Source organism: Dipodomys spectabilis, unplaced genomic scaffold (genome assembly GCF_019054845.1).
Source record: "Dipodomys spectabilis isolate Male_0828 unplaced genomic scaffold, ASM1905484v1 ptg000094l, whole genome shotgun sequence".
Taxonomy (NCBI): domain Eukaryota; kingdom Metazoa; phylum Chordata; class Mammalia; order Rodentia; family Heteromyidae; genus Dipodomys; species Dipodomys spectabilis.
Window position 1 is genome coordinate 10,447,739 of NW_024870771.1, and position 8,377 is coordinate 10,456,115.

At 36.4% G+C, this 8,377-nt stretch overlaps 1 pseudogene; it reads right to left on the reverse strand.

Moving 5' to 3' along the window:
- Nucleotides 1-4,301: 4,301 nt before the first annotated feature.
- On the reverse strand, nucleotides 4,302-4,941 carry LOC122112361 (annotated as a pseudogene).
- Between the last annotated feature and the right edge of the window lie 3,436 nt (nucleotides 4,942-8,377).

Here is an 8,377-nt window from a genome sequence, read left to right on the forward strand (position 1 = left end):
GAAATTGATTTTGACAGTCTAAGTAGGAAATTTAAATTAAATCATTCAATCTTCAATCATATTAAATGTGTTCCACAAAATTAACTGCAGTGCATTGGCTCAACTGTGTGAGACTATGTTTCTCTCTAATGTAAAATCATAAATTTCCACCCTGTATCACTTCAATAATTTATCATCTTAGTCTAAACTTCAGAAATTTCCTTTACACAGAAAGCCTGGCTTAAATACATTTCTAATAATTGTGATTTTTATTAAAAGAAGAATATTTAGGTAATGTTCTATAAGTACTCAATATATCAGACACATTTTTGCTTTTTATTAAGATATTGTATGACACTGCTAGTTATTTGGAAATTCCTAAGTTTGGGGAAACAAAATATATTATTGCTATAATGTATTCATAATTCTAATTCTCAGTATGTATGTAAATGTTTTAAGGTGTGCGAATGTGAGTGTCTGTGTGCATGTGAGAATGTATGTGTATATGTAAGAGAGAATAGCGGTAAAAAAGAGATATAATAAAAACGTGGGGATTCATAACTAATGGTTACAAATTCAGGGCAGCTACCTGAACATTTGATAGGGTATATTCATGGTTTCAGGCTTACTTGGTGACTTGATTGCTTTGTTTGTTTGTGTTTTTCATGGACTTGGTTGATGGGCTTTTGGGTGAAAACAGCATCTATATCTGGCAGAATGTCCAGTAGAAATTTTCCCAATGATGTACAAAAATGGGTACTTCCAAGGGGCCAGAGGCTCATGCCTGTAATCCTAGCTTATTAGGAAGCTGAGATCTGGAGATCCCAGTTCAAAGCCAGCCTAGGCAGGAAAATTCATGATAGTGTTATTCCCCAATTAAACACAAAAAGCTGGAAATGAAGCTGTGACTCTAATGGTAGAATTCTGGCATTGAGGAGAAAAACAGGACAGAATTCAGAGATATCACCCAGGCCCTGTGTTCAAGACCTAGGATGAGTACACACCCCCCCACCCCCCTCCACATAATCAATATGAGCATGTGTCTAAGTGTGCAGATATAGTCACATTGTTCTACTGAATAGGGAAGGCCAGTAGTACAGTACTATATTTGGATTTCCTTTTCTTCTTTTCTGTTGTCCCATTGAAGACATTTGTACTTAAATAGCATACAGATATAGATTTAGCATAAGAATTTTATGAAAATCATATGGTATACTCTGCAGTTCAGATCAGCTGGGGCTGTGTATGGCTAAACAGACATCCAAGTGAAAAATACCAGTTAACCTGACCATCTTCATGAATGTGGTGGTGGGATGATGTACTTAACCTGAACCTTATCTTCATGGATGTGATGGCCTGTCCAGCTTCACAGGATGTCAACAAGATACCCCTTTCAGCTTATGATGATTATCACTGCAGAATTCGTTCCCAGACCAGCATTTCTTCATCTATCCAAGCCTAACTGGCAGTACTATGGTTAAATGTGAAATGTGAGAAGAATATTAAGTGAGAGGACAATAAGAAGAATGGGCCAGCAGTGTGATGGGTCAAAAGGTTAATTTTCTGTTTTCCCCTAACAAATGTAAATGTGACATAGGTGTTCTTTCCAACACCTAAGTAAATATATTTGGAAATGTAAATGTTTTGAGCAGTATGTATCATTAATAGTGTATTTCTTTTTAAGAATTTGTTTATTTTTCATTATGGCAAAAAGTAAGAATGTAGCACCTACTTAAACAGTGGGGTAATATATAAAAAATAACCATTTATCAATGCAATATAATTAATATAATTTATATTTGGATGGTCTCTACTTTGGTGACTCTAGGTTGTTATTAATGATAGAATTCATTTACAGCCAAGGACCTACGCAAAAATTTCAGTCTTTTCTGGTCTACAACAAGTTTCTTCCATTCAACAAATTAATTTAATTGCTCCCATTTTGACATTTGGCAACTTTATTGTCTTTCCTACCTTATCTTATGGGATTCAGAAAGTATAAAGATATTGTATGGTGTTTATTTTGAATGCTGCTGTAAAAATACTATGTACATAGTACAGTACTATTTATCTCAGACTAAATATTTTGATAGATTCTAAAACATGGCAGGCTCCGCCACTCAACTGAGATAATGGATTTCTACCAAACTGATCATATGGCCTTAGCTTAATTGAGTAGGAATATCAGCCCAAACAGAGATAATTTAGCTCCCTGTTAGGAAGCAAAGAAAAAGTCTTATCTGATTCAACCTTACTTGGCAAACCTGGCTTGCAATTACAGGGACTGCTGACAAACACAGCTTTCAGGCATCAGAGAAGAGTGCAATGTATTAGAAAAGTATTATTGGATACATCTTAACTCAAATCCCTGCTCAGTATCTTCCCAACTGTGTGACTAAAATACTTGTATCATTTTCTCACCTGTGAAATGGCATTTAAAATTACCATTTGCTGAGCATTTTTATAATCATTGAATTTTACCCATGTATAAGTGGTTTCCTTGGAACACACCAACAGTATACATATTTTCTCATTTCTCTTTTTTTTTTTTAAGAATTTTTTTCAGTTCTGAGTCTTGAACTCAGGTCCTGGGCACTGTCCTCAAGCTCTTTTGCTCAAGGCTAGTGCTCTAACATTAGGAGCTCAAGTACTACTTCCTGTTTTCTGGTGGTTAATTGAAGATAAGGTCTCACAGGGACTTTCCTGTCTGTGCTGGATTTGAACTGCAATCCTTAGCTCTCAACATCCTGATTAGCTATGATTATAGACCTGAGACACTAGCGTGAGCCACTAGTATCCAGCTTCATTTCTCCTTTTTATTTCTTAATTTCCTTTGCCTGTGCTTTTAAAATCATAAAATATCACTTATTACACAGGATTTGCCATGGCTTTTGTAGTCTTATAGAATATATGATCCACCTGTAGCAGTTTGACTTGGCTGTAACTCAGATGAAACTGAACTTTTGAGCTCAGCTCATAGAGTATTCCTGGATAGAGATTAAAAAAAACTTGCAACTTGCTATTGCTTTGCAAATCTTTCTAAAATGTAGCTTAATTTTGTGACTATTTTGCTTAAAAATAAAAAAATAAAATTATTTCCTCTTCTGTTGTTATTGAGCAATAGATTAATGGGTACAAATCCTTATTCATCTCCACCAAATATTTCCACGTATCCGCTATTTATGTCTGGTAACTGCACAAATAAAAGCTTTTCTTTACAATGACTTTTGACAGTTTATTATCTCCATAATTATATACTCTATTTTCTGGACCAGATCAGAGAGGAAGCATCAAATCTAAATCTGAAGTTTATTTTCCTTGGTTTTACAGATATCTATATTATCTGTATATCTATATCTCTATCTGTGGCAGCAAGATGAATACCTCCAAAGCTCATCCTAAACAATTAGTATCTGTTATCTGACACATTTTGTGAGGATGAGAGATCCAGGTGTGACTTAACCCAATGAGTGTGTGTCTCAGGATTTCTCATTGCTTCTGTGAAGGCGGAACTTACCTAAAGAGTGGGAGCCTCTCTTGTCAGCTTCCTTATGAGGCTTTTGGGAGGATTCACTATAAAGGAGGCTCTATAAAAGATGACATGACAGCTTCCTTCCCTTAGTGAATGTGTCATCCAGGAGCAAAGACAGAATGTGAAAGAGAGTGAAATGAAATCCAAAGACTTTTATAACTTAATTTTGTGATAGTATCGTATCCCTTTTTTGCCATTTTCAATTGACAACAGAGACCAATCTGGGTAAAATGGAGAGGAGAGTAAACAATGCTGTGAAGAAGGGGTGAGGAGCTCTGGGAGACATTTTCCTTTACCACTGGGATTCCAAGGGAAAAGTTTCTTGCAGGTGAGATTTTTTTCCCATTTAAGATTCTTGATATTTTATCATCTTTATAGTTGGATCTACACTTAGTATTTGCAATTCTGCTCAACAGCTACTTCTTATATGTATGATTCATACAAATAAGGAAACCATTCTAATTACTTAGATTGAGTTTTAGAAGGCAGTTTCAAATAAAAGTGTGAAATGCAAAGCTTTTCGAGAAAAACTACAGAAATTCAGATATTTAGATATGTTGATGGGGAAAGGCTTGTATTTATTTTTCTGACTTCTAAAATGAAGCTGCTAATTGAAGTTAAGGATTCATTCTTAGCTTTAAACGTCCAAGGTGAGAATGCAACTCTCTGTTCCTTACCAAAATGCACACCAAATGCTCACATTTGTAGTAGATACAGTTTCAATAAGGGATGACAGCAGGAGGACTATTTTATTCATATTGTGATTGTTCTACAGACTGCCCTTACATAATTACACAGTCAGAGGCCCAGGAGAGGCATGCCTACATCTTTCTGTCTCTATTTCTCTTGCATTCTCCTCAAGATTCTTTTTCTTTTCTTTTTCTAATGAGTTCCTCAAGAGAATCCCCATTTTTTTTAATTGAAATAATGATTTTATTGCTGGAGTACAGACAAATTTATGCTTCTGGGCAGAAGCTGTCAACGATTCATATTTCCAATTAGGAGGGGAGGACCCTCTTGGTCTTGTAATATTGAGCGAATCAGTGAATTTAGCTTTCTATCAGAATCAGACAGAATTTAACATCTTTATCCTTTCTATTCCTCTCAAAATGCTTTCTGACAGCAATTGCTTTCTTAATTACATGGTAGAGAGCCTCGGGAAGATCAAGAAAAAGTCCTTTGGTCTAGAGAATTCTCAAGATTTTTTTGCCTATCACAAAATGTACATGTGCAACGCCGTGTGAGTCCCTCAGGATCCCACCGATTTGTGAGGGAGTCAGGCCCTTCTTGGGGAGTTTGTAAATCTGCTCCTTCATGTCTTCAGACATCAGCTTCAGCCAGGTGGTGACACAGCTGCGGCACTAGGGCAGAGCCAACTGGGACAGGCCCTTCCCGGAGCATGCCTGCAACCCATGATGGCCATCTGGCATCCAGAATCCCCATATTTTTTTTATTTAATTTAATTTTTTATTGTGAAAATAATGTACAGAGGGGTTACAATTATATGGGCAAGATAATGAGAACATTTCTTATCAAGCATTGTAGCCTCCTCTTTGTTTCCCCTTCCCATCTCTTCCCATCCTCCATCTGCCCCTTCACCCAATCCTCCCCCCCCACCCCCCACCCAACAAAGTTGTAAAGTTCGTTTTCCACATAACGACTTGTACATCTCATTGTTGCAATGGGTCCACATGTATCCCTATTTAAACAATATGTTTTCCCTTCTCCATCACAAATTATTCCAACATCAAATACAGTGGAAGCAGGGGTTATACCGTGAGAGAGGGACATATAAAGCAACAAAGAAATAATCTTATAAATTTGTTAGAAACAATCACACAAAAGAAAAAAAAAACACTTGAATACATATCTTAGGGTTCATGTGCCTAACATCAACTTATCTGACCTTTTCTGCTTGAATCAACATATATACTAGATGTTGCAAATAAGGGAAACCATGTTATCTATGTTTCTTTGGGCCTGTCTTACTTCACATAATATAATTTTTTTCCAAGTCTTTCCATTTCCTAACAAATGAGGCAATGTCATTCTTTCTGATGGAGGCATAGAATTCCATTGTGTATATATACCACATTTTCTTGATCCATTCATCTACTGAGGGGCATCTGGGTTGGTTTCATATCTTAGCTATAGTAAATAGTGCTGCAATAAACATAGTCATGCTGGTAGATTTAGTGTGGTCTTCTTTGTAAACATTTGATAAATGCCCCAAAGTGGGATTGCTGGGTCATAGGGGAGCTTTATGTGCAGTCTTTTGAGGAACCTCCATTATTACTTTCCAAAGTGGTTGAAAAAGTTTACACTCCCACCAACAATGAAGTAAGGTTCCCTTCTGTCCACATCCCCTCCAGCATCTGTTGTTATTAGAGTGCTTGATTATAGCAATTCTAACTAGGGTGAGGTAAAATCTCAATGTTGTTTAGATTTGCATTTCTTTTATGGCTAGGGAGGTTGAGCATTTTTCATGTGTCTATTGGCCATCCTTCTTTCCGCTTCAGGGAAGTTTCTCTTTAAGTCTTTAGCCCACTTATTTATTAGGCAGTTGTTTCTTTGAAGATTTGTAGTTGGAGGATTTAATTTTTTGAGTTCCAGGTATATTTTAGATATGAGACCCTTGTCCATTGTATGGCTAGTGAAGATCTTCTCCCAATCCGTGGGCTTTCTATTGATCTTGCTAGCTATGTCCTTTGCCATGCAGAAGTTCTGCAATTTCATGCAATCCCATTTGTCCAATCCTTTCTTTGATTTGTTGTGTTTCCGGGTCTCTATTTAGAAAATTTCTGCCTGTGCCAAGGAGACCTAGGGTTTCTCCTATTCTATCCTGTAATGTTTTCATAGTGTCTGTGTTGACTTCAAGGTCTTTGATCCATTTGGAGTTGATTCTGGTGCAGGGTGATATATAAGGATCTAGCTTTAGTTTTCTACAAGTAGTTAACCAATTTTGCCAGTACCATTTACTGAAGAGGCTATCTTTTTTTCATTCTATTTTTTTAGCTCCCTTATCAAAGATTAGATGGCTATAGGTCTGTAGGTTCATTTCTGGGTTTTCAATTCTATTCCATTGGTCCTGAAGTCTGTTCTTGTGCCAGTACTAAGCTGTTTTGATTACTATGGCTTTGTAGTAGAGTTTGAAATTTGTTATTGATATTTCTCCAGCACTGTTCTTTCTCTAAAGGATCGTTTTTGCTATTCGGGGTCTTTTATTGCTGCATATGAATTTTTGGATTGCCTCTTCTATTTCCTTGAAGAATGAGGTTGGAATATTGATAGGTTTTGCATTGAATTTGTAGATACCCTCAGGAAGTATTGCCATTTTCACCATGTTGATCTTTCCAATCCAGGAGCATGGGAGTTTTTGTCACTTTCTAAGTTCTGTTTTGATTTCCTTTTTCAAGTTTTTAAAGTTTTCATCATAGAGGTCCTTCACTTCTTTGGTTAAGTTAATTCCTAGGTATTTTATTTTTTGTGGGGCTATTACGAATAGAGTTGCTTTCCTAATTTCAGCCACACTTTTCTCATTGTTGGCCTACAGAAAAGCCATTGATTTTTGAGGGTTAATTTTATATGTTGCTACTTTGTCAAAGTTTTGAATCAGCTTGTGTAATTTGGGAGTGGAGTCCATGGGATTCTTTAAATACAAGATCATATCATCTGCAAAGAGGGAGAGGTTTACTTCTTTCCCTATTTGGATCCCCTTTATGTTTCATCTTGTCTTATTGCTGTAGCTAGGCATTCTAATACTAGGTTGAAGAGAAGTGGAGAGAGTGGACATCCTTGTCTTGTTCCTGAGTTAAGAGGAAATGGCTTTAGTTTTTCACCATTAAGTATAATGCTAGCTGTAGGTTTGTTATATACAGCCTTTATTGTATTGAGGAATGTTCCATGGATTTCTAATTTTTCCAGAACCTTCATCATAAAAGGATGTTAGATCTTGTCAAATGCTTTTTCTGCATCTACTGGATAACCATGTGGTTCTTATCCTTGCTCTTGTTGATGTGATGAATTATATTAATTGATTTGCTAATATTGAACCAGCTTTGCATCCCTGAAATGAGTCCTGTTTGATCATGGTGTATGATTTTTTGGATGAATTGTTGAAGTCGATTGGCCAAAATTTTGTTGAGAAGTTTTGCATCAATGTTCATCAAAGAAATGGGTCTATAGTTTTCTTTCTTTGATGAGTTCCTGCCTCGTTTGGGGTGAGGGTTATGATGGCTTCATAGAATGAGTTTGGTAGTGAACTTTCTCTTTCACTTTCATTGAAGACTTGGAGGAATATTGGTTTGAGCTCTGCTTTGAAGGCCTTGTAGAATTCTGCTGTAAAACCATATGGTCCTGGGCTTTTCTTAGGTGAGAGGTCTCTTATTGCTGTTTCTATTTCAATGCTTGATATGGGCCTGTTAAGATGATTTAACTTATCTTGGTTTAGTTTTAGCATGTCAATATTTGCTAGGAAAAGGTCCGTTTCTGCCAAGTTCTCAAATTTATTAGCATAAAGGTTTGAGAAGTATTCCCTTATAATGTTCTGAATCTTGGTTGTTTCTGTGGTGATATTTCCATTCTCATCTCTGAGTTTATTTATTTGGGTATGTTCACTTCTTTTTCTGATTAGAATTGCTAAGGTTTTGTCAATTTTATTTTTTCAAAGAACCAGCTCTTTGTTTTGTTGATTATTTCTATGTTCTTTTTAGAATCCCCATTTTTAATACCTATTTTCATCATAGAACCAAATTAATACCAGAAAACTGGAAGTGATGCTGTGGCTCAAGTGATAGAGCACTACCCTTGTGCTGAAGAGCTGAGGGACAGTGCCTAGTCCCAGAGTCAAGCCCCAAGACCGACCCT